Source organism: Schistocerca piceifrons, chromosome X (assembly GCF_021461385.2).
Source record: "Schistocerca piceifrons isolate TAMUIC-IGC-003096 chromosome X, iqSchPice1.1, whole genome shotgun sequence".
NCBI lineage: Eukaryota > Metazoa > Arthropoda > Insecta > Orthoptera > Acrididae > Schistocerca > Schistocerca piceifrons.
In genome coordinates, this window is record NC_060149.1 from 468,643,645 (window position 1) to 468,671,297 (window position 27,653).

A 27,653-nucleotide genomic window follows, 5' to 3' on the forward strand; every position below is an offset into this window, starting at 1 on the left:
TAACCAGCTATGACAATGTAGAACTAAATGAGCTGATGTGAATGTTTAATAATCTTTCTTTCCTGTGATAAAAAAATTCATGTATAGAGATAACGATTTTAATAATCGTCATTTCAATATGTCCAAGAATTGAATATTTTGTTATTGAGTGTCAAAAGTAATTGAACGTGATTGTTGTTTATCACTTGGCCCCTGAAAGCAAGAGTTGTTAAATTATATGTAGAAAGAAAAAGGAATAGCTGCCTTGTCTCTCTAGAATAGACCCCAAACTTTAACTTTTATTAATTCATGCATTCTAGGTATGTGACAGCAGTATTTCTAATGATTTTAGTTACGATCCGCACCTGATATTAGTTGCATTACAAGGCCAGGGTCATATTTATTTAGAAAGTCTGTTTGACACCCTGGACTTGAGAATACAGTTCAGATGTTTTGTCCATTTGAGGTCTCAGTGGTAAGCTAATTATTTGATTTATGTATTAATAAATTTTATTAATGTTTTAATATTGCTACCCATTTTTATTTTAAATTGCATTATTATTTTTTTATGTATGGTTGTGTATCATGTACCTATATTTTTCGTAATATATTCTCTATTTTATTTATCCTTCTTGCCAATTACAAAGATCATTGTTATCATACTGTGACAGTTGATATTCTATGGTTATTTGCTGTACATATGCCATGTGAAAATAAAGAAGTTTCTTTGTTTTTGTTTATACAAGTGTTTTAGACGTTGGCCAATTACATACAATATGTGAAAATAATTTAACTTTTCAGCCATTGCACTAGTTTCATTTTATCTATACAGATTATACAATGTCGTTCATAATTTGTTTTACAGTTATAAATAGTTAACTATGTTGCTTTTGTTCTTCTTGGATGGGGCTGATTGGCAACACGAATGAACCACATGGTGACCATGCTGTTGTACCTTTCTGTAGTCACAGTTTAAATTCTGTCAGTCTGCTCATGTTCTCTGCAAGTCAAACATGTAACTATGTAATCGTTTGATTTTTATCCAGCTCAGTGTGGATAACTTTTGTTAAATTTTGAATGTTTCTGATCTTCATATACCGTATGGTTCCATTTTTCTACATGTATCTTATCCGTAATAATTTGATGTCACTGCTCTTTGCTATATCCTAGCCCTATGTTGTTACATACGTTTGTATTGCACAAGTATCCATTTTATATACACAAATATTGATAATGGGTTAGAATTTCTTCATCTGCAACCAACTCAGCATATTGCAGACTACGTAAATTTATGGTGCCGGACATGACGCATTGCTGGCGAGACGTCACGTATAAGCGAAACCATTGCACGGCACTTCGAGAGAAATTTGGGCTGCTAACTTTGTCAACATGTAAAGAATGACCCCTTATTACCATCATATGTATACATTAGGAAAAGGTAAATCTGGAATTTATAAAAAAAAGTGTAGTGTATGTGTTCTGCATGGATATAAAAGGGAAAAGGGTGTGGAACACTGCCGGCCGAAGTGGCCGTGCGGTTAAAGGCGCTGCAGTCTGGAACCGCAAGACCGCTACGGTCGCAGGTTCGAATCCTGCCTCGGGCATGGATGTTTGTGATGTCCTTAGGTTAGTTAGGTTTAACTATTTCTAAGTTCTAGGGGACTAATGACCTCAGCAGTTGAGTCCTATAGTGCTCAGAGCCGTTTTTGATGTGGAACAATGTGATATCGGCATTTTATTAAGGTTTCAGAGAGGTATAACAAACACAGGCCGAACATTGTCCTCTCGTATGTGATGGGCAAGTTAAGTTTCAGAACAATATCAGTTATAAAGCAGCCGCAAAACTAAGTTGCAATATGGAAGCATGACTCAGAAAAACCGTTTGTGGTCATCAGAGAGTACTATGTAATCATCCAAGTGAGTTCCAAGATCACAGTATATTTAGTCTCAGGGAAATGGGTAAATCATTCAGGGACAAATACTAATAAAATTATTCTTCGTAATTACTAATAGACGCTTTATTGTATATCGAAAAGATTGTAGTGAATACCTTTACACTTGTTTTGAGACTCAAATACACATTTGCAAGACTTAAACAAGGTCATGCCAACATTGAAAGCAAAAATGGTTCAAATGGCTCTGAGCACTATGGGACTTAACTTCTGAGGTCATCAGTCCCCTAGAACTTAGAACTACTTAAACCTAACTAACCTCAGGACATTACACACATCCATGCCCGAGGCAGGATTCGAACCTGCGACCGTAGCGGTCACGCGGTTCCAAACTGAAGCGCTTAGAACCGCACGGCCACACCGGCCGGCCATTGAAAGCAGTTACACTTTCATTTAATTTAGTTGGACTTTGCTTTATGCCTCTGTCTTCAGTACCACGAGTGTTGCAGCCAACGGATTCTGCGATAATGATCGAATGTCGATTGCTCGCTCAGCTGGGAGCCGCTGTGTGCGATATGCAATGCCAAAAGCAGCGCTGAAAGCGGGCTTAAAGCCTCTCACCGGTAACCAGCCACCGGCAACCAGCCGCCTGTATCTGCGTTGGCGCCGCCTTCGTAAGCCGGTTCAATAAACAAATAGTAGCACCTCCCAGGAAGAGGAGAGATTTGTCCTAAAAATAAAATTAGCTGCCATGGTGTCATAAAAAAAGTAAACCAAGTCCCACTAAATATTAATTACACAAATGTTAGGCAATATCATAAGGTAACAAACTGTACCACACACATATACAGTACTCCATCCTTAAAGAAGGAGCAGACAGCAGCGAAAGCCAGTTCGAATCGTGTGTGTATACCTTCAGTTTTGCCTGTCTTCAGCTCTTGGTACTGAGTATTACCACACTGTGATTACGGATTAATTCTTTGGATTACGAAATGGATTTATTTCGTCAGACATTAACGTTTTTGGTTGCTTTTGTATGATCTTTGTGTATCTGTCAATTACTAAGGGACCAAACTGCTGAGGTCATCGGTCCCTAGACTTACACACTACTTAAACTAGATTAAACTAACTTGTGATAATAACAACACACGTACCCATGTCCGAGGGAGGACTCGAACCTCCTGCGGGAGAGGCCGCGCAGTCCGTGACATAGCGCCTCAAAGCGCGGGGCCATTCCGTGCGGCTTGTATGATCTTTACTGAACAATGGAATTGCCATCACTTCTCTAGTAAAGACGAGTTAAGTCACTTCTTGTTGAAAATTTATTGAGTAAAATAATTTTTTTTCAGCCTGCACTGATGTAACAACCAGTTTCCCAAAGAATAGAGAAATAAAGCCGAAATTCATACGATTAATGAAATATACTATACTTCACACAGTGTTGATGTTAGACCCCACCCGTTGTTATCCCCTGCAGATAAAGAGCTTTCTGCGGATGGACGTACGTGTAGAAATCTACGAACCACCCAACGTCCCCCAACAATGCAACAACTGCCAGCGGTTCGGCCACTCGGCCCTCCGCTGCGGCCTGGCAACTCGCTGCCGCGGATGCGCTGGCAACCACAGATCCAACACTTGCACACAAACACAACCAAACCAGCGACGCTGTGCCAACTGCGGTGGGCCCCATGCGGCAAACTTCAGACAGTGCAACTCATACAAACAGGCGCTGAAGCGAAAACAAGACAAAAGTAGGGTACTGTACGACATACCACGTCCAAGGCCAGCGCCGAACCCAGTAAGAAACGGCGTAACGTTTGCCACGGTTGCACGCCCTGGCGGAACGGCACAGGCTGTGGAACCTCAGCGCCCTACACACACACGTGAAACAACCGCTGCAACAGCCACACAACAGCCACAGGCAACAGCTGAAACCCAACAAGCATCGGTACCAACACCTATGCCCCCAAACAACACGACCCCACTCCCGGAAATCACGTGCTGCGAAGAAACGTACCATATACAGGAAAACACACCCACACAAGAACCCCTCGAACCCCAAGCCCAGAGGAGGAATAGACGTACACGCAAACACAGGGCGGGGAACACGAAATCACGACAACAGGCCACACAGCAACAACAGAACAGCAACACACAGGGAAACAGTCGACAAGACACCGAGACTGTAACCCACACCACCATCCCCCTCACCACAGAAGTAACACAGGCGCCACAACCTCTGTCACAAAGCACAAATGCCGCTCCTAACAACACACCAATACCCGCACAAGCGGCCGCTAACTCCACAACAGCACCTCAGGCTGCCACACCCAACACCAACACACCACCTGGGGGAATACTGGAAACACTATTCCCCCGACACACGACCGCTCAAATCCTTACCAAGGTGCTGACGGCCGTCACTACACTCATCACCCAGCTCATGAGCGCCGAACCCGGGCAATACTGGGCTGTCATACACACTGCCATCACACCACTCTTTCACACTCTTACATGAATAATATACCACACCCGGCCCATAACGCAGACCCGCATACACTATCACAGATCCTGTTCTGGAATGCAGACTCGATCCACAACAAAAGGGCAGAATTTGCCGCGTTCATGGAGCGCAAGGGAATCCTTGTCGCGCTACTGAGCGAGACTAAACTTAAACCACACAAACAGTTAAACTTTCCTGGCTATTGTGTCTATCGTACCGACCGACCGGGCGGCGCCGTGGCAGGTGGAACTGCAATCGTCATACACAAAGACATTGAGCACACAAACATAGAGCTCCCTGAACTGGAAAAAATCGAGGCTGCGGCCGTCAGAGTCAAGTTCAACGGAGCCTACACCACACTGATATCGGTATACAACAGCCCTGTAGGCATCTCAACACGCGATATCAGCACATTACTCAACATTTCACCGCGAGTAATAGTCACTGGAGATCTGAACGCAAAACACTCAGAATGGAATTCACGCATACGAAATCCCAAAGGCAAAAAACTGTACGAACATTCGCTAGGCAGAAACTACATTATACTAGCGCCGACTGAACCGACGCACATTCCCTATCAGAGGGGACACAGGCCAGACGTGATAGACATGGCCCTCATCAAGGGCATTACAGCGACACTCAACGTTGCCGTTGAAAACGATCTGCCCTCAAACCACCAACCTGTAATACTATACATTGAGGAAACACTGCAGCACACGGAACAACGCAAGATGTTGGACTACGGGCGTGCGAACTGGACATTGTTCAAGCAAACGCTTATAGCCACATCCCACCTATACACGAAATTAACGAAACAGGACAAATTGACGAGGCAGTAGAAACCCTCACTATCGCCGTCCGGGACGCAATGGCAGGCACCATACCTGATCTCACCTCACAACAACGCAGTGCGGCCCTGCCCCAGGAAATCTTGGGCCTAATCTCAATGAGGAATCGCCTCAGGAGACAATGGCAGCGCACCAGGCGTCCGTACTTCAAACGGCACATTAACAGACTACAGGGCATCATACACGATAAAATACAAACACATAGAACACAACAGTGGAATCAAAAACTCGAAGGGCTGGACACCGCACGACCTGGCGTGTGGCAGCTAGCCCGACACTTCACCAGGGAGAAAATATACACCCCAACGCTTCAAGGGCCTGACGGACCTGCATACTCAGCGGAAGAGAAAGCAGAACTAATGGCTCGAACACTCGCAGCGTCATTCACACCGAACCTGGTGCCATCAGATCCAGTGTTCACACTTGCTACTGACCAAGAGGTTACACGCATTCTAGCCCAACCATCGCGCGACGACATTCGACATGCTAGCACAGCCGAAGTCTCCTGGGCTATAATGCATTCCGCTGCTAGGAAAGCCCCAGGTCATGATGGCATTCAAAACCGTGTCCTCCAGGAGTTCACGGATAAAGCAACTGAGTACCTAACACACATAACGAATACCATACTAAAACACCAACACTTCCCCGCTTTTTGGAAGACGGCCAAGGTCCTGATGTTCAGGAAGTCGGGGAAAGACCACAGCCTCCCACAAAATTACCGACCCATCAGCCTTCTGAGCTCACTCAGTAAGATTGTTGAGAAGGTGATTCTCAAACGCATCACTAGGCACTGCATAACAAATGACATCCTGAGACCGGAGCAATTCGGCTTCAGGAATCACCACTCCACAACACAACAACTTCTACAGGTCGTTGAACATATAACACATGGCTTCAACATAAACAAAGCTACAGGGGCAGTGTTCCTGGACATCGAAAAGGCTTTCGACTGTCTATGGCACAACGGCCTCATCCGCAAACTCAGCGACGCGGGATTCCCTGACGGGCTGCTGCGTCTAATACACTCATACCTCACAGACAGGAGTTTCAACACTGTCGTGCAGGGAAAACAATCAACACGACACGGTATACACGCGGGAGTACCCCAGGGAAGCATCCTAGGGCCCCTACTGTTTAACCTCTACATAAACGATCTTCCAACCACACACAACACAATGATGGCAATCTACGCGGATGACACAACCATCCTTGCGCAAGATTGGAAACCATGAAACATTACGTCACGCCTATAGACAGCACTCAGAGTGGCCGAGCCTTGGTTGCAGAAATGGCGTGTTAGAGCAAACGTCGACAAGTGCGAAGCCGTTCTGTTCACTAGAAGACCGAAGCAACTGCGCAAACACCGCTACTACAGACCAATAACTCTACATGCACTTTCAATACGTTTCCGCGAGAAAGTCAAATACCTCGGTGTCTGGCTGGATCGGAAATTACTGTGGGGGCACCACATACAACATATGACCAACCGAGCTAGCGCGAGGCTTAAACACCTCTATCCTATGCTCAACAGGCGTAGCACACTGAAGAGAAGGGTGTCGAGGTCCATGTACATGACACTTATCCGACCCCTGATGACGTACGCAGCTCCTGTCTGGGGATACGCTGCGCCTACACGCCTGCGCCGTCTGCAGCTTATACAAAACAAAGTACTCAAAATCATAAGCAATGCTCCACGATACACACGCATCGCGGACCTTCACCGGGAATACCGACTTGAGACTCTCACGGAGGTAATCCACAAACTCACCACAAGACTATACAGAAACTCCAGACATTCGCAGGACCCGTTTATTCTGAATCTGGGGAACTACGACCACAACCATAGATAGAAACATAAAAGACCAAAAGACATACTTGTAAGGACATAACATCTATGGCCAAGCATACGCAAACATAGCGGCACAGGCGAGCCCCTGTTAATCAGACGCCATTACTGGATATCCAGCTGGAATACACTGCCGAATAACTGGCACCACACAGGGAAGCCGTACCGTACACTGCATGCAAACAAGCTCCACACATCCCCCACACAGTGAGATGATCTATGGCCGATCTCCCACTACTGTATAACGATCTTGATTGTTTCAGGAATGCAGCAGCAACAGCAACTGGGACACATCGCCATCGCTTGTCATGGTAATGATGCATGATACCTATACTAACAAATTCAACCTTGCATGAGCTATCTCAGCTAGTAAGCCACTACTGCTGTTACTACCCATCCCACTGTCGCAGAGGTTTTTTTCCCACGGCACGAGCCATGGCACTTTTTTCCCTCTGCTCTTCAAATCGCTACCCTCACTCGCGTTTCGTCCAGTATCTATCACCTGATGGACCGTGTTAATGCGTAGCCTTACCCAGACGCACGGACAACACCACAGCCCAGCATCCTGTGATCCACTTACTAGACAACTAACATGTTTATGGAGGTGACACTAGAACTTTTGGTTTGGTCACCACGTTGGTGCGGGCGTGGAGGGGCCCCATCTCTGTTTTACCCGTTGTTATCTAAATCTTCTCATTTCAAGTCTGAGATTACATCCAATTTTAACATTAAGGTTTCTAAGTAGGAATCGTTGTTTCTGCTTACAATAAATTCTTTCTGCTTTGTTGGTTACAATAGGCACCTTTCCTCTCTCGCTCATATAAATCGATGCTTGTAAACATTCCGAAACCCATTGTGAATGACCTACATACACTGAAACTTGGAAGATGCGCAGAGCACTTCTCCAAAACTAAATGATTAACAGTGCACAGACATGCCGACATCGTAGACGTAGTAGGAAACTGTTTCGCGCAGCTAGAAAGGTCATGTTCGAATGAGCTTTGGCAGTGAATAGCTATTAGATGAAGTGGAAACGATAAAGCCTCCCATTCAGTTGTTTTTCTGCCCGATTTAAAAAAAAAACTTATTGATTGCTTTTAGTATCTCATTTCGTAATTCCCTCAGCATCGTTTGGCTTAATAGGAGCAAAATACTTTACCCTTGTTCCTCTTTTCATGATGTCCACTTTACGACCTTTTTTCAAGACACTATCCATCCCGTGCAACTGTTCACACGGGTCATTTGATGTCTATGACAGAACCACAGTGGCATCGTAAAACCACAATTTTTTAATTTTTTCTCCGTGAGCTTTAGTTTCCTTTACTGATTTCTCCTTGGTTTCCTTCATATCTCTCTTAATACATAGACTGAAAAACGTTGTAGCCCCCTACTCAATTATTGCTTACCTTATATGTCCTTGGACTCTTGCAGCTGGAGTTTGATTCTGTCAAACTTTTTGAATGTCTTTCACCCCCTACATTTTATCCCCATTAACCTCACTATTTCAACAATTTTAAAAACTTTTCCTAAATATACAAAAGCTATAAAGGTATTTTTATTTCTTTTCAGCCTATCTTTTAAGATAAGTTTTAGAGCCAGTATTGCCTGGTACATTCCTAAACTTCTCTGAAAACCAAAATAATGTTTACCGAGCTCGAGTTCTACCTGTTTAATCATTCATCTGTTCGAATTAATGTTTTACAACAATGACAAATTAAATTGATGGTTCGATAAGATTGGCCACAGTCAGGATTCTTTTGGAATTATAATTATTAAACTTTACTTATAGTCTGAGGTGTATTTCGCCTGTCACATGTATCTTGTGTAGCAGGTGGAATAGTTTTATCATGGCTACCTCTTCCAATTATTTCAATAATGCTGAAGGAATCGTCTATTCCCTGGACCTTGTTTCAACTTATATCTTTCAATACTACGTAAAATTTTTCTAGTAGTAACGTAGCTCGTACCTCATCTTCATCCACTTCCTCTTCCCTTTCAATAAGACTGTTTTCAATTTCGTTCTCTCTGTATATACTTTCTGCTTATTTCTTCCACCTTTCCGCCTTCCCTTCATTTTTTAGTGCTGACTTGTCATCTGAACTGTTAATATCCACACTGGCGTTTCTCTTTTCTCCGTAGCTCGCTTCAATTTCCCTATAGGCAAATCCACCTTTCCCCTAGTCATGTGTCCTTCTGTTATTTTGTGTTTAGTGTCTACCTATCCCTGTTTAGCTATTTTACACTTCCCTTCAGCTTAATTCATAGACGAACGTAAGATAGCAATTTAGTTGTTTACTTCCGTAACCCAAGACAGCAGGATTTTATTTCTATTATACGGGGTGAGTCAAATATGATGTAAAGTTCCTTTTATTTCGAGAACGGTTACACATATCTAAACGCGGATATCGGCAAATGTTGGAGCTTCCAGTGGCATATATGTTTTTGTTTCGTTAGTGTTTCCGTGCCGGTATCAACGGAGATATTGAAGTAAGTACGTTTTTTTGAATGGAACCGCATACTTTTTGTTATAATTGCATTTGATAGCTCTTGAAAAGGCCATTACAATGATATAGAGTTTGCTAATAGTGACGTTGAAACCTGTCGTAAAAAAATTCGTGAACTATCCTAGAATGTGAGGCACGGTGGCCGGAAACGGCATTTGCCGTGCAGACACTACCAAGCAGGCGTCTAGGGCCAGACTGCATATTTGCGTACTAAGTTAGGCCTGCACTACGAAAATAAATATTTACTTCCCCTTGAAGCAACCTACGCTCTAGATGCGAGCTCACATACGAGTGTCGTATATGGAAGTACGACATATGCTAGAATCTGGCGTATCACAAAGACCGTACGAACACCATTTCACGTTTGTGTGTCCTCTCAGATTTTCACGAGCTGAAACAGAGAAATCAACTGTTCATTCTCCAAAGTAAAGAAGTCTTATACGCTGCAAAATGCAGCTATTGTGCTATATATCTAAACGTTAGAAGCAAGATTTGACCTTTTCTGTCCTGTAGCTGATTGCTTCTTAGAGATAAAATACATGCTGTCGGACAACTACCTACACTGCTCTAAATTATATGAAAAAGGATACATTCGTTGAACTAAACATTTTATTAAAAATACCTTTGTGACTACCTGTACACCGAAAAATAATTATCCTTTTGAATGAAACGTCGCTCCATGCTGAACATTAGCGCGTAATGACTATGTTACCACCTTAGTGTAATAAATGCTGTCCATTTACTTAACATTGCAATGCAATTTCGTACACATGTAAATGAAATAAACGATTTACTAACAATGTTTACGTAACCACCCAAATCACGTAACATAAATTTTGTCTTCCAAAAAATAACGTTATCCTTTATTTAAACATGTATGCAAACTGTTGACCATGGACTGAAAGGCGCATTTGCGATCGTCGTTCTAAAGAACGATGAACAGATGTAATTACAGTGGATGATATGGTAGAGCACGCACTGGCGATTCAATGACACATATCGTCTGGTGTAGTTCGGGCTTCATCATAGACTGCGTCTTTGAGTGCTCCCCAAAGAAAGAAATCAAGGAGAGTCAAGTCGGGGGATTTCTCAACAGAATTTCGTCCTATTCAACATCTAGAAAAGTTGTCATTCAGTATTTGCGTAGCAATGCGGGACGAGTGAGCTGGGCAACTGACGTGTTGCAGCCACATACACTGTCGAATATCCAGTGGTGCCTCTTCTAGAAGAACCGGCAGAGTGTTCGTCAGAAAGTGTGCATACGAATCTCCAGAACGCCTGAGACGAAGTAAGGTCCCACAATGTAATTTCATGTGATGCTGCACCATACGTTGACGCTCCACGGCCGCTGATGTTGCACCAAGTAGCTAGTGTGGATTTTCGGATTTCGGAAAATTTACATTATCGTGTTTAGGAAACGTTTCTTCATCGGTAAAGGGCACACGTTGGAAACACGTAGGGTAGTCTCTTAATTGCTGCAGGGTAAACCGACAAAATCCTCTATGACGTTCGAAATCACGGTCGTCGAGTGCCAGATATAGTGACAGATGATAGGCATGGAAATTCTATCGATGCAGGGTGCGAATGACACTCTTGGGGGTAATTCCACATTTCTTGGCAATATGTCTCGTAACACTGTGCGGATTCATTAGCGTCGTAGCCAGAACAGCTGCTTCGTGTTCTCTGTCGGCTGCAGTCTTGTTTCACGTCCTTTTTTTCACGTTCAAGGAGCCTCTCCGCACTAACGTCTTAATAGTTCGTGCAACGTCATGGCGCGTCGGACTTGGGGATCCGGATACATAGCCCTAGGCCGCTGTACTGGTCTTACGTCATTTCCTTTACGTTCACCACATAAAAGTAGTATATCCAACTTATCCATTGATGTACATGTCTGCAGGCAACGAATGCTGAAGCAGAAATGAGCGACCTGCGGTTCAGATAAGTAAACAGGCAAATGTGTTGACATTACGACACAGCGTAGGACGAGAGCTGTACTTGGCAGTCTTTGCATCACTAATGACGATTCCTGCCACCATGCTCTCAAATTCTAGGTCATTTCTCGATTCATTTAAAGACAGGATTCAAGGTCAACATTATCAAACGCTGTATCACTGTAACTGTCTTCTTAAGAGCTATCAAATGCAGTTATAAAAAGTATTCAGTTCCATTTAAAGAAACGTACTTGCTTCAGTATTTCCATTGATATCACCGCTAAAACATTAACATTATCCAAACATAAAAATACATTCACTTCGACTCCGTAACATTAGCCGAAAACTGCATGTCAATAAGCGTAACCGTCCACGAAATAAAAGGGTTGTTACATGACTCACCCTTATACTGAAAATGATACGAAAAGTTTATAAGCGTGAGGTACTGCTAACCTGACGTAAAGTGTTTAGTTATAGAAAGAGGGGTATATGTTGTTACCTGCAAAGTGTTAATCTTTCTGAAACTAACAGTAATGCTCTGAATAATACTAAGTTACTGTGTGCAGATGTGTAGAAGATATAATAACCATAACGAATATTAAACGATCATGTGCTGTGAATGGAACGTTCACGCTTCTGGCGACCCATTTATAATTTAAAATACTATTAGTGTCATTGGTAATAGATTACTAACATTTGGCACAATCGCAAACGCTTCAAAACACCACCTGGTTATCAGTCTACACCAGGCATTATCATATCTGAAAGAGAAACAAAGGAAAAGAAAGTGCTACGAAACATTTTCTACCTTTGTGCTCCATTCAGAGTCATGACGCATTGCGTCTGGTTCTCATCATTTGCAGCTTTCATTGTATGGGTATGAAATAGTAACTAAGTATTTATTTATTTTGTCATTCACAGAATTTTTTAAATAGAGGGTGTTTCAAAACGTGTTATCTGATTCCACATGATTAAATCGTTTACATGTCAGATGACAGTTACTTTAGGTGAACTTTAACTTACAGACAGAACTTCAAGCTATTTATTTTGAAAGAGCCGTTCCATTTCGCAAGGATCTATCTTGCACATGCATCTACACACAACCTTGCGGTACATTTTGGAGGTATGCGTAGTATCAAAGTTCTCTTATACTTTTCACTAATGTTTAATGTGCCCGTAACCAGACGCAAATACCCTGACTATAGTAAAACTCTTACCGTTTTTCCGCTTGCATGTTTGGAACTCCAGCATTCACTGTTGCTGTAGATAGCGTCGCAGTTGTGGGAAGAGGAGCTTCGTAGACAGTCTTTCACGAAGTGCTGCCTCACCCGTCCTCGAAGGAAAATTCGCATACCGTGACATCAGGCGACTTTAGACGCTAATCGACATCGTGAAGCACCACTCCATCGACAAAATGTCGGATGTTGTCCAAGCTTATTAGTCTGAGTATTTTGGTAATAAGGTACCTGATACCTCAGCTGGCTCTCTACAAAGTGATAATCTTATTATGATTTATTAAGTTTTGTCACCACAATTGTGTTTTTTCTGTGGATACACAATGATCAGCCAGAACATTACGACTACCTACCTAACAACCAGTATGTCCACCTTTGACACAGACAACAGCAGCGACGCGTCGTGGCATCGAAACAGAGACGCTTTTGTAGGTGACTGGAGGGAGTTGGCACCACATCTGCACACACAAGTCACATAATTCCCGTAATTCCGGGGATGGGGCTGATGAGTTCTGACGAAACGTTCAGTCACATCCCAGTGGTCTTCGATCGGGTACAGATCTTGCGCGGTGGGGGGTCGGCACATCAATTGGAACTCGCCACTGCGTTCCTCGAACCACTCCAACACACTCCTGGCGTAAAGCTCGGTCCTAATTACGTAATTAATCATACAGATCGGTACTAATATCACAACTATATTCATAGCGCTACACAAGGATTGCCTACACTCGCAATACAGCTCAAAAATTGACGATGCCATACAGCCGGCCGGAGTGGCCGAGCGGTTCTAGGCGCTACAGTCTGGAACCGCGCGACCGCTACGGTCGCAGGTTCGAATCCTGCCTCTGGCATGGATGTGTGTGATGTCCTTAGGTTAGTTAGGTTTAAGTAGTTCTAAGTTCTAGGAGACTGATGACCTCAGAAGTTAAGTCCCATAGTGCTCAGAGCCATTTGAACCATTTGATGCCATACAACTAGTGTTATCGCGCTGGGAAAAAAATTCACAGTACCACTCGAAACTAACGACAGATGCATTCAAACTTTACCCTTCACCTACGAGGTGGCGGGAAAAAGGCTGGGGTGTAAGGTACTATCTTTTTGTGGAAAATATATTCAACTGATGATATGCAGAGAGGAGTTCAATAAGTGTACTACCTGCAAGCATGCAGCGGAGGACTGTATCTATCGTTGTTTGATATCAGAGTTCCGTACCGACACCTGTTCGACAGTGACCCTGCAGCAAAGGTAATCGAAGCCAATACACGCTACCATAACTGATGAAACAAAATCAGTGTTCTAATTACACTTCGAAATTGTCCACACTGTCATCTAACGAATAACTTATTACTAGTATAAAAAAAAGTACCCGAAATCTACAGTTTTTGGATGTCGTGACAGGTTTGTGGGGACTTATTGATATTGAAAGGTGTACACAAAAATAGAGAAGCTAATTTGATAAGCAATAACAACATACACTTATGGGAAAAAATATCAGAGCAACGGCAGAAATCCACTCCGAACACATGTCAACTCCCTGTTGGAGATCTCTACATGGTTGAATGGAAATCTGATTAACCTGTAGAACTGTGCCAGACTTTGAGTTTCCATCACGTGCGATGCTACATGAGTCTGCAGGAAAGCTCTCTAATGTGCCATAGCTGTACATGAATTTTTTTTCCAGACTACGAGTTTCAAATTTGCACCACTCGCTGAGTCTCATCTAGGTACGAGACGAGTGTTACTATACTTTACATGATCTTCCTATTCAAAACGCATGAATGCAGATCACCGGCAAGAGGGGAATTCTGAGGATTTTTTTAGTAGGCTGCTATATAAGACCTGCAAATATGCTCGTATAAAATGAAACAACCCATTGGTTCGCCGGCAATATGACCATATACACACGGAAAAATATCAAAAATATATCATAAAATCGATAAAAATCGAGAAAACCCTGATATAATTACTATAAATTGATGGGAAATACGTAAAATTGAGGGAAACAAGACGAAATACGTAAAATAGCAAAAATTAGCAAAATACTTAAATTGACTGAGAATACATAAAATTAAAGAAAAAGTACTTCGAAAGGCGTGGAATTGTGGTGGGTTGGGGGTACCTGGACAGTGAAGACCGGTAAAAGTATAAAAATTATGCTCTGGCTGCATGTACTTTTGACCCTCACCCTACCCATGTAAACCATGTGGATTTTCGTAACACATAGTCCAGCAAAGGCGACATAACTACGACACGGTGGCGTCATATCAAAGCAGGCAAAACATAAGTATCCCAACCCATAACTGTGTTCTCACACATCTTTTAATTATAAAGGAGGAGAATCAATGCGTTTATCAGACTTAAACCATTCCCTAGAGTGTTGTGTAGGAGAGTGCATCGATGTCACATGTGTCACTTTAAATAGTGTGAGAGGGTGAACTCAAGAGATGTGACCTTAGGACGAAATTGCTATATTATCTCACACACGAGCAAAACTACCTAACATTGGACCAGGACTTCTTTGTACAAGAGCAATGCTACCAGGGCTGTGGTGATGCTACTGTAAACAGTTATTAGTCTGTCACATCTCCTTTGGCTGCTGATCATGGTGCTTACTCTCTGATAAGAAGTTGCTCCTTCTTCGTGTGCATTTTCGTGCAGCAGGGTGGGTGTAGTACCTCAATGCATCAGCTATCAAAAATATTCATGTTGGTTTTCTTCGCTCTATTCCCTAGTGAGACATAGTCTCAAAAGTCAAAACCGATACTGCTACTAATACTACAATGATATTCATGACTGATGCGGGAAGTGTAATTGAAGGTATGTACGTTTCTGACTTAAAAATTCATATTAAATCAATTAATTTTTTAAGAGACAAAATAGCAGTCTCCAGACTTTGTTATAATAGGTTTATAAGCAGCTCGAGCGGTGGATATACATTGACGATGCCTTGCTGGGACATCAGAATAGTGTAGAAGGAAATAGTTCTATCATTTTAAAAGTTTATCACCCTAGTGACTGGGGTAGGGTACTTGCGGGGTGGTTGTATGTCTGATGTTGCACAAAAATATCCTTCATTAGAGTATTAAGAGCTTTGCATTGTGCACGAGGAAAACTTCAGAAACCGTATGGCTTTGCAATATAGTATTTTTAGATGCAGAACAATGTAAACTTCTGAGTGTGTGTTTATGCTCTATGATCATTTCTCTCAAGCCAGTACCTTCTTGGTATTGAATCCAGACAGTGGAATAATGCTTCAGAATTGATACAACGGTTGATTTACAAGAAATGTTTGAAACTCCATCCTTCCCGAGCTAAGCCATGTCCAAACAACATGTTTCTTCTTAACCGTCTCTTATATCACTGTAACGCTCTCATGTCTACTATACACCAATATGAGGTGCTGTCCTCCTCGACGTGCATGCATATGGTGAGCTCTTGCGCTTTTGGAAATGTGCCATTGGTGAGACTGGTGTTGCAGGCAGGATTTATCAGGCACTTTATTGTGAATAACAGAGTAATCACATAGATGTAGATGTAGATGAAGGGCAATGCCGGAGGGATCTGCCAATCTCCGACTTTATCCTACGAATGGGACAATACTCTGTGACGCCCATCCACACATAGAAAGATGGTCAGCCGTAATCGAAAATTCTGCGCTATGATCGATCCGCTGGAAATATGTAGATAACCTAATTGCATCAGTATAGGGAGCTGTATGGTATGCTTTAGTATATACCGTCGAATGGACGTAATGCACAGTCATCTAACTGCATTCGCAATCTAGTATATGGTACTTGCAAAGTAATAGAGGGGTGATTTAGTGATGATACAGAAATTGGGAAGATTTCTACTGTGTCATTGGCTACTGTTGAAATTACGGAACAACCGGTTCACTTTGACCTATATGGCAAAATAGATGTACTGCACAGTGATCTATCTGCATTCGCAATCTAGTAAATGTTACTTGCAAAGTAACAGAGGGGTGATTTAGTGATGATTCAGAAATCGGGAAGCATTCTGCTGTGTCACTGCCAATCGTTGAAATTACGGAACAACTGGTAAAATAACTAAAATTGATAGTGCAATCAACTGCGCTGTGTATTAGCAAACATCGCCCCATATCACCAGAATCTTTCCCATCCAACCCGTCCACAGATATGCGCTTGATTACAGAATAATGACTGACTGACACCACCTGCTTGAGATGGCGGGAGCCTTGGCGGAACACTGGATATCTTCTACTTGTCACTGTAGAACATGGGATTAAATGCAGGGGCCATCACTTTCAGACAGTTGTTTGAAAGCGTTCCTCAATGCTGCATACTCATCCTATTTTCACATGCTGCGATGCCTTTCGCTTGTTTTTTTTCCACCAAAAAGATAACAGAACCTCTTTTTACTTCTACTACTGTGTGTGTGTTGTGAACGGCATCTCCTGGCGATGGTCAACACCGGAACAGTAATCATATACATGACTGCAATATGAGGAAACAATGCTCTTCGAAATGGAAAACCGAGACATCCGCTACCCTGTCGCTATGGAAGATGAGATTAACTGTATAGGTCGTGACCTTCGGAACGCTGTTGGAAACGCTCAACAATGCCACAAACTCTTCCACTTTCCATATATTGCGATGTCTTCCACATTTTTTGTCAATGACAAACATAGCCTCTGTGTTTTATACTTTCCATCTGTGTGTTGTGGGAGCTGCATAGTTTAGACCATGAGATGTTCAGCTTCCTGTGAGAGCCAAAGAATCGAAACGTGTTAATGTCGGTTTAGTAGCTGACACGGCCTTCGAAGTCATGGTAGAGAAACAACGTGTGAAGCGGTGTACACTGCTTGAATACGCCACAACCGAAAAAGTAATGTATTAAACTGCTTATTAAGGACCAATACAGAAAACCTCTCTTGTGATTGTAAGTCTGTGGGATACGGTCTTCCTCCAATCCATTCAACAAAACTTGATTCAGATCTGTGCAAGCGACTTCGAGCACTAGCCAACTGCTTCAATGGGGCGATACGTGTATATGTAATATGCTCGATGTCAACACACAGACGGTATTTGTTTTTTTTTTTCGATGTATCGTAAGAGAGGACGTGTCAAAATCTTCTAGGAGATTCTATTACAAGTTGTGGTATAACTGTGTAAAATATGGATGCAAATAGTTCTCTCAAAACTACGCTGATTCTTCTTATAAAACTAATAGAAATCGGATGTATCTATTCTCATGGAATCATGACTGTTTGGCCGGCCGAAGTGGTCGTGCGGTTCTAGGCGCTGCAGTCTGGAACCGCGTGACCGCTACGGTCGCAGGTTCGAATCCTGCCTCGGGCATGGATGTGTGTGATGTCCTTAGGTTAGTTAGGTTTAACTAGTTCTAAGTTCTAGGGGACTAATGACCTCAGAAGTTGAGTCCCATAGTACTCAGAGCCATTTGAGCCAATCATGGCTGTTTACTATTGTCGTCACAACTGCGTGTTTAAAAAACTGGTGTAACCGCAATTTCTGTCTTATTTAATACTTCATAGCCTCTAATTATAAAGTAAACACCACTTGAATCATAACTCGTTGTGGCACTTAGAAATTATACTGTTCTTTATACGACGTGTGAGTAGATTGCGTGAAACAAACTGTGATGATCAAATTGCTTACAAAACTAGAATGCGAGAATCTGCTATATGATTAGAAATTTTACGGACATGTAAGTAGTGGGGAGTTAGGGAGGAAAAAATGTAAAATGTAAGCACGAAGACGGTGATTTGTTCCGATATAACGGAAGAGAGATGCAGACCTGATAAAATCTTATATAAGGTTCTATTACAAGACACGCTCTCACGATTTGTTTCGTAAACACAGGTCTGATATAGCTTCGCATTGATAAAATGGAGCTTTCCATAGTGTACAACACAGAAACATCCTCCTGAATTATAGCTTGTTGTGGTCGAACGTAAAAAATGATTGTTTTTTTCCGGCATGAGAGCCAATTGCATGCAAGAGTGTATTCTCTAATGTTATTTCACGAGTCTGAAATGTTTGCAATACACATGTGCTTGACAGTTTATTTACAGACACTGATCTGAAAGCGAGAGAGACTCTCAGGTAGTGTAGCTTGTAACTGAAAGAAAGTGTTCAACGTAAATGTTTATTTTCTTCAGTGTTTAAATTTTCGCTTTTTACTTACTTCGATGATAGCTTCGAAATAACGAGGACATTCTGTTTTGTTCGGTAGTTCTCACACCAAAACAGTGGAAGATTTTTCCCTGGTTTTACACATGATGGACATTCGCAGGTATCTCATCGTTTGTAATCGGTGGAGTTGCACTTCGTTGGAAGTCACAAAACAATGAGATGCGAAATATACACTTCAGTCGATCGTAAAAGTTATACCGATTTTACTCATAAACTAAAAGAAAATGGAGTGCATCTATTTTCGTGGAGAGAGGACATTTATTGTCGTCGCAGTTGTGTTTTCTTTTTAATAGATGCTTTATTATAACAGATGTGTTGACGTTAAATCTTCTTCATCGCAGAACAGTGGTCGCTTGCAGTGATGTGGTGTGGGAGACGGCACAGTGTGTGTGAGATTGCCAACACAGCTGCTCCCGAACAGGGGTGGGGGGGGGGGGGGGCGTATAAAGTGTGGCTGTGCCACAAAATTTCCCTTTTGTGCTTTTGTGTTAGCAAAGAACCATCGCCTCAGGGTTTTCAGGGGCTCATGCCTCGCTCCCCATGCAGCTTGCTCCAGCTGCACCTGGGGAAGACTGTGCTCCCTGATATCGTGGGTTCTGCGCTCACTTTAGGTGGAGGGATTACTGCTTTCCAAGTTTTTGTTGTTCCATGAGGGCCCAGTCTTTCCGAGAGATACGTTTAACTGATTGCAAGAAGTGTCTTGTACTTGTCTTTTGCCTAACTCTGGCTGATTTCTGCACACTGGAGACAATATATATCAATACCACCAGAAGTAGCTCTTTGTAGACCACAATTGGAAAAATAGAACAGGCCTCTATCCCTACCTACCGTGAGCAGTTGGAGGGAAGGAGGGAGAGAGGGAGGGATGAGGGGGGTGGGAAGGGGTAAGACTGCCTCCAAGTTGGTTACCTCGTGAGCACCCATAGGGGAGGACAAAGCTGTAACTGCTGTCCCTCTGTAATTTTCTAGGGTCGGTTTTTGCGGTAGTTGTGTTATTACGATCATTTTATCCAAATCTGCAGTACACGTACTGCATTATGACTCTTTGATTATGAGTGCTGCTTTTTTCTGGACAATTTCGAAGTGCAGTTAGAACAGTGATACATTTTTTTCCATTAGTTGTGGAAGTGTTTACTGGATTCGATTACCTGGGCTGCAGGGTGATTGTCGATCAGGCGTCTGTAGCGAATTCTGATGTCAAACAGTGATAGATATAGTCCTCAGTTGTACGCTTACAAGTAATACACCTATTAAACTCCTTTCCATCCAACACCAGCATCTCGTCAGTATAACGTATTTCCAAACAAATAAAGTAAATAAATAAATAAAGTTAGTACCTTACACCTCCGCTTTTTTCCCGCCAACTTGTAGTGAAGGGCAGAGTTTGAGTGCATCTGCCACAGGTTTCGAGGGGTATTGAGAAATTTTTTACCAGCAGGATAAAACCAGTTCTATGGAATCATCAATTTATGAGCTGAATTGCTATTTTAGGCAGTCCTTGTGTAGCGCTATGCATATAGTTGTGGAATTAGGGCCGATCTTTACTCCAGTTTCCCAACCAAAATAAATAAAGTACACTATCCTAACCTTCCTCTCCTGCATCTGGGCAATTTCTGCATGTTGGGTGGTGCACTTGGACTTTCCATCCTGAAGGTCAAGGGTTTGAGTCCTGGAAAGGATATAGCCACTTTTAATTTCCTACGAATTCCCACAGGAGAGGGGTATGACATCCGCACAGAACTGGGACCAAAATTCGAAACTCCCACCAAAAATCGAAATTACCGCCAAAATTCGAAATTCCCACCAATAGGCTATGTGCAGTAGCGGTAGGGTTGGGGAGGGGGGAGGGCATTAGGACCTAAGTGCAGGCTGAGAAAAACATGTGACATCATCTGGTGGTGGGGGTGGTTGTGGTTGGGGGTAATTTACACTCTGCCATCTGGCGACACCACAGTGGTGTCGTGCGCGATATTGCAGTCAACGGCTGGCAACACCACAGTGGTGTCATGTGCATAGTATCACTCAGAGGCTGGCGACAAGACGGTGGTGTAGTGAGCATAGTATTGCATATGGCCAGCGACATCAATGTAGTATCTTTTGCATTCTGTTGGAGTTTTGTTTAGGTAACTGTATGTTACACGCTTCATCAAGTTTTAGTTTTTATAAGTACTTGTGCACTTTTATCATGGCAGACGAAAGAGATGATACGATTATTTACGATGAATGCACAGTCCAAAACTTGGAGGTCGCCACTACATCACGTACATCTCATCATGATCCAGTTGGCGGACTTTCCAGTCACATATTTCTGAAACGAATAAACAGAAACGAAGAAACTGCAATGTATGTTCCAAAAACAAAAGAAAGCAACAAAAAACTTATTGCGCAAGTATTGTGGAGTTGCGTTACATCTTGGAGACAGGTTGGCTGCATATCATGTGAAAGAGGAATACCAAGTACCTAAGAAAATGCAAATAAACAAATATATAAAACAAACAAATTTTGTACTGATTTACGTATGTATATCTTCGAAATTTCATGAAAGTAGGGGAACAGGGTTGAGAACTTATGAGAACTAAGGGTGAGATTGGTAAAACGTAACAATTTATTATCTTCCAATAATGTCAGGAATGGCCAGCGACAAGCCAAGTAATCGAAATTAGCGCTGCCAGCGGCAAGCGAATAAATTTGTACGAGACGTGCGGACAGCAAAGTGTTAATTGATGAATTTAATTAATTTGCATTTCAATTTGATATCGAAATAGCACCAGTGACCCCATTACCCTACTACTCACAATCTGTGTCGCCTGCAGAAAACCAGTGCATGTGTAGTCCTTGCCGCTGCTGATGGGGTAGAGGTGGGTGTAGGCCAAGCCATTCAAGACCCTGGCCGCAGATTGTGTGAGATGGAAGGTCCCAGTGGGGTCGACCTCGGCCACAGCTGATACTCATGGCGCCATCACCTGCAGCCATCTGCTTCCATGCATAAATGTCTAATCTGGCCACTTTCTCAACGTTCTCCCCCACACTGTGGTACCTATGGAGAACCATCAGCTTACTGAAAATCACTCGCCATGCTGTAGATGAAGGAGGATCCAAAGTTGCCTGTCTTCCAGACGCTCTGCAGGACTCCTGCCAACAACTATTACAGCCCTGTAAGTACTCATGTACTCTTTTGTGGGTGGTAACTGAACCACTATCGTGAGCTTTCACTGAAAGTGCGTATCATTGGTTCTAGGTGCTACAGTCTGGAACCGCGCGACCGCTATGGTCTCAGGTTCGAATCCTGCCTCGGGCATGGATGTGTGTGATGTCCTTAGGTTAGTTAGGTTTAAGTAGTTCTAAGTTCTAGGGGACTGATGATCTCAAAAGTTAAGTCCCATAGTGCTCAGAGCCATTTGAACCATTTTGCGAATCATTCTCTCTACCTCTCCATTGGTTAGAGGATGGGAAGGAGTACTGTTTTAGTCAAGACAATTCGTAAAGGTGAATGCGGTAAATTGTGGGGTAACTCTCCATGACCATGGAAGGTCCTCAGTGGCGAAAATTTGATCGAGCGCCTTAACTGTTGGTTTCCGTCTATATTGCATATATTTGTCCATCATAACTTCTACTACTACAAGCCACATAGCATTCAAGAATTCTCCTGGGATGTCAGCACTGTCCACTCTGAAGGACTGGATGGTTGAGGTCATGGGATAAAACCTTAGGAGATGCATCTTGGTGAGGGTCACACTCCTAACACTGAGGGTGGGGGGAGGCAAGTGCTCGATTTCCTCGTTCACTGCTGGCCAAAAGACATTACAGCCGATGATGGTATTCATGTGGGTGATGCCCCAGTGTCCTTCCTGTACAAAGTAGTGAAAACACATTGCTATGCAGTGTAGGTGGAATGATTATGTGGTAGGACTCTTCTCCCATGCCGTGTTCTACACGCCATCTTGAGCTATTAAACGTTGCCTCAAGGAAAAACAAGTTTTCAGTTTTGCATTGCCCCATGCCAGTGAATGGTCAGATCAGCCTGATGTCACCAATTTTAGGACCTTCAGAAGTGTAGGATCCCTCTGTCATCTTAGTTTGATCACTGCTGCGGGAATCAGCAGCGAGACACATCTTTGCAACGATCTCGAAACAGACGAGCTCCTGTTGCTAGAACTCTAGGTGCAGACTAGCCGGGATCTTAGATAATGGGTCTGTGTTGCCAAGGCGAATGGTATGTTTGCATACAATATGTTAATACTGTGCTTGGACGTCCAAGGCCCATCTTTGTAGCTGCTGGTCTATGTTTTCTGGCAGTGATGTTTGGGTACTGAACCAAGGTACCACCACACGAAACTGAACCCCATATGCTCTGTCTGGAACTTGTGAACAGCGTAGATAATAACCTTGGGATCATTTTCTATCTGAGTGTAGTTTTGTTGAGCCGAGTTCAAACCCTGTAAGATAAATGAAATGTGAAGATCCTTGTTGTACATGGAGGCATAAAACTGCTCCATTACCCTACTGCGAGTCATTTACAGCTAGTGCTTGTGGTTTTCGTGGAGGATAAAGGAGTAAACAAGGTGCCGACTGCAGTGTCCGTTCCAAGGTATGGCATTTGGCATCACATTCTGAACCAAAACAAATTTACTACTCTTACTTCACAATGCATTCAGTGGATGCGAAATTTGTGCTGTGTTACCGATATGCCCGCCGTAGTAGACGTTTAGGTAACAGTTCCTTGAGATTTGGGTCAGGGAAAATGCTGTCAATGGCTTGTATGTGCTCATGAACATTCTTAATACCTTTCTCATTGATGACAGACCTTAGATATTGCACTGATTAATCAAAAAATTGACATTTTGATGATTACATTTGATGTAAATGTTCAGGTATGTTTGTAGCCGTAATAATGATGTCATCTACATAATTGCACAATCCGGAAATTTGTAAACCAGCTGTTTCAAGTAGGGTTGGAAAACAGTGACAGCACCGAATATTCGAAAAGGTAGTCTCTATTAGAACAAGGTGAATGGCGTGTCCGAAACAAGAAACCGTTTGGACGCCGAGTGATGGGGTAATTGGTAACTGCAAATAGGAATCAGGTTAATCAACGCTGGTGAAGCATTCACCTACTTTTAATCTACTGAATAACTCTTGTGGGCGAGGAACGGAAAACGTATCCACAACAATGTATGTATTCACTGCTCTGAAAGCAGACGCCCAGTAGCTCGACGAAATGGGTGTGATGACATAAAGACCTTGTAGGCGGACCAGTTTCGCCTTGACTCCATCGTACAGAACGTGAGCTATTTGCGGACTTGTACAAGAAACGATAACTGCAGATTGTTGGATGTGGATACGAGGATATATTTCCTTGGCATAGCCTAGTCCGGGAGAAAAAAGTTCAGCAAACTTTGCGCACAATTCAACGAGATCCGGCAATGGAATTTCAGCGGATATTAAGAGAATTTTTTCATTAATTGAGAATCTGAATCGGTAAGAGCGTGTAAGCCAAAGATATATCTGTTTACTGAAATGATAACCAAGAATGAAATATCTATAACTACACACTTATAGAAAACTATTGTCTGGAAAGTTCCTTTGATTTGTGGTTCGTGGCCACAACTTGTCACACTTTATTAGCAAATGTTCGTAACGTAGGTGCTATGAATGTATTGCATTTAATGGGAGAGGCCAAGGCTTCCGTGCCCACTACTGTATTATCCAGTATACGGAAATGTCTGGCTTGTCCGATTCAGCATTATCTAAAGTTTGAATGTTATTCTTTGGTACAATGTTGCAAGGCGTTTTTGTCGCCCGTAAAGCGCACTGCTAATGTGTCCCCGTTTTCTACAACAGAAACTAACATCACAGTGCCTAGAACACGATGGCGTGGGAGCCGAACAGAACACTCAGGCCAAGAAAGCAATGAACCTTGGAAATTACATTATACTGAATTGTTGTCAGAGTTACTTGATGAATATTGTTCGTTGTCACCCAGGCCGACTGATTGGCCGGCCGGTGTGGCCGAGCGCTTCTAGGCGCTTCAGTCTGGAACCGTGCGACCGCTACGGTCGCAGGTTAGAATCCTGCCTCGGGCATGGATGTGTGTGATGTCCTTAGGTTAGTTAGGTTTCAGTAGTTCGAAGTTCTATGGCACTGATGACCTCAGATGTTGAGTCCCATAGTGCTCAGAGCTATATTTTTGAACCGACTGCTTGTCACTCTCAGCAGTACACAATGAGGAAAGCTTCGAGCACGGTCGCAAACGTTCTTTAGCTCCTTGCGTGAACTGTAATCTTTGTGTAATCCTAAGCACTTTATCGAGGGAAGGAACTGATACTTGTATTCTTGATTTCAAACTTCTTTGTATGGAGAATATCGAACGACAGAATCTGCACATGACACCTTACACTGTTCATTAGCAAATACTAAATTAAACTGACGACTGAAGCTTTTAAAATCAAATACCGTTCACCGTATGATTCAGTTTGCACTTTCCGACGGAGATAGAATTCTGTGGTAGACGTCAACGTATGCGACTTACTTTTGTAATATTCTAACAATAAATTACTAATTTTATCAAATGACAAACTATAAACATGTACAAGGAAATCTAACAGCCTGAGAAGGCTCCCTACGTCCTCACACTATCAACCCAGGAAAAAGGATTTCAGTATATGCGGGTCATTTGCTGTGTAACCAGTGAAATAATGATGCAGTATCCGCAGGTACATTTCGCAATTATCATTTGCATCTTGGAATGGTGAAAATTGTGGCACTTTTAGTTTTTCTTTTATAGCTGATGTCACTGCTGCATTCTGCTGTTGCTCTTTGGGCGTCTGCTGATGCAGCCGTTCCTCTTGAGCCCCCATCTGTTTTTGCTGGGATTTCACGAGTTGTAGAATTGCCACCAAAACATTGTTGCCCTATGGGTTTTAGTCTTGCCGTCACTATTCTGTCGTGGAGCACGGCACGGTTATTAAACACAAAAAATGGTTACATAGAACAGAAGCAGAACAATCGAAAAAAAGCTTAGGTAGTCAGTTATGAGATGTAGGTGCGAATCTGGTTGGCTCAGTAGACCTCAAATTCCAATTCAGTCACAGTGCTCGTCGTAGAAGTAACAGCCGGATAACAGCGTATGGTCACTGAGCGTGGACAACACATAAGCGGCTCTCCGCTAGGAGTGTTGACACCTTTGTTCTAAGCAGAAATAAATTTATTGGGGTAACATAATCGTATGTGGTGCCAGGTGTAACCCGGGCTTGTAGCAGCTCTCACCGTGTACCCGCGACGATTTGCACGCGGTACGTGGTCGGACGGAGTGAAGTCGATCGCACGTGTCACCGAGCGGAGTGGCACAGTGGTTAGCACACTATACTCGCAGGGGCGAGGACGCTGGTTCAAAGCCGCGGCCGGCCAGCCAGATTTTGGTTCTCCGTGATTTACCTAAATCATTTCAGGTAAATGCCAGGGTGGTTCCTTTAAAAAGTCACGGCCGATTTCCTTACCCATTCTTCCACAATCTGAGCTTGTGCACGGCTCTAATGACCTCGTTATCGACGGGACGTTAAACACTGATCTTCTCCTCCTCTATCTCCGAATCATTGGATGCAGCGTTGAGATACGGAACTTTCAGTGCCGTTAATGACTGACAGAGGTAATGTAGCGACTGGAGTTGGTGCGTATCTCTAGAATGTAACGAAGAATTACGGTGAATGTCACAACAGATGCGTCCGCGGTGGCTGTGGTCAGATTTAGTGAAGTCTCACTCACCATTTTCCAAACAGAAAGAGAGGGTTTCAATCACCTGCTGCTACATGGCCTGTTGACCACATAGGCTGTCGAATTGTTCACCTACCTATAGGTAGTTTAGTTGTCTAGTTGTTGATCGGTTGAAGCTGAAAGCGCACAGGGGAAAGCTATACAAAGTGAGAGTCACTTCCAGGAAACAAATTCCAAATATATTTTATCTGTAATAATACAAAAGATGGCAGCTCTGTTACAAACATATAAAAAGTAAACGTAAATGACATGCTTGCATCCTGTCGTAGGCCAGGCGATACAAACAAGAAAAAACACGAAATTCTATGAAGCAATACAATTGAAATATCTACCCTAGAAAGAGAATGAGTAGTGGCGGCAAGAGTTAATTGACTACATTACCACCGTCATATACACGAATCTTAGCGCGAGCACAAGAATTAGCGTAACGTTGCGGAAGCGACGCCCGTAGTTGCTGCAACATCCCGAATGTTATACATCGTACACGATAGCAACGAACGGTACGCCTGACTGCTTCCTCGTGCTAAAGTGACAATCTGGACTATAATGGCGGCCGCTTTCGGGTTACTGCTACGAAGCGGCACGTCCTAATTCCCCGAAGGACTGAGTAAAACTGGGGCTGAGAGCTCGTCTCGACGGAGTTCCGTTAACTCGAGAACCTCCACACACTGCTGTTCCGCGATACGCGAAAATTTTCCCCGTACCAAGTTAACTGGAAAGGGAAAAGCTAACGGTCCCTGTGGCCAAGGCTGGAGGCGTGACTCGGCCGTCTGAAGATTAGGTCGACGGGTCCCCATGGGCGCCATCTCATACCCGAACACCCGTATTGGTGTTAGTGCGTGAAGCATCCCTGCTGTACATGATCGAACCCCACTGTTAGAGACAGCAGGACAACTCGCCAACTTGGGAAATCGGGGAAATGGAAAGTTATTTAGCCCCCTACACCAGATA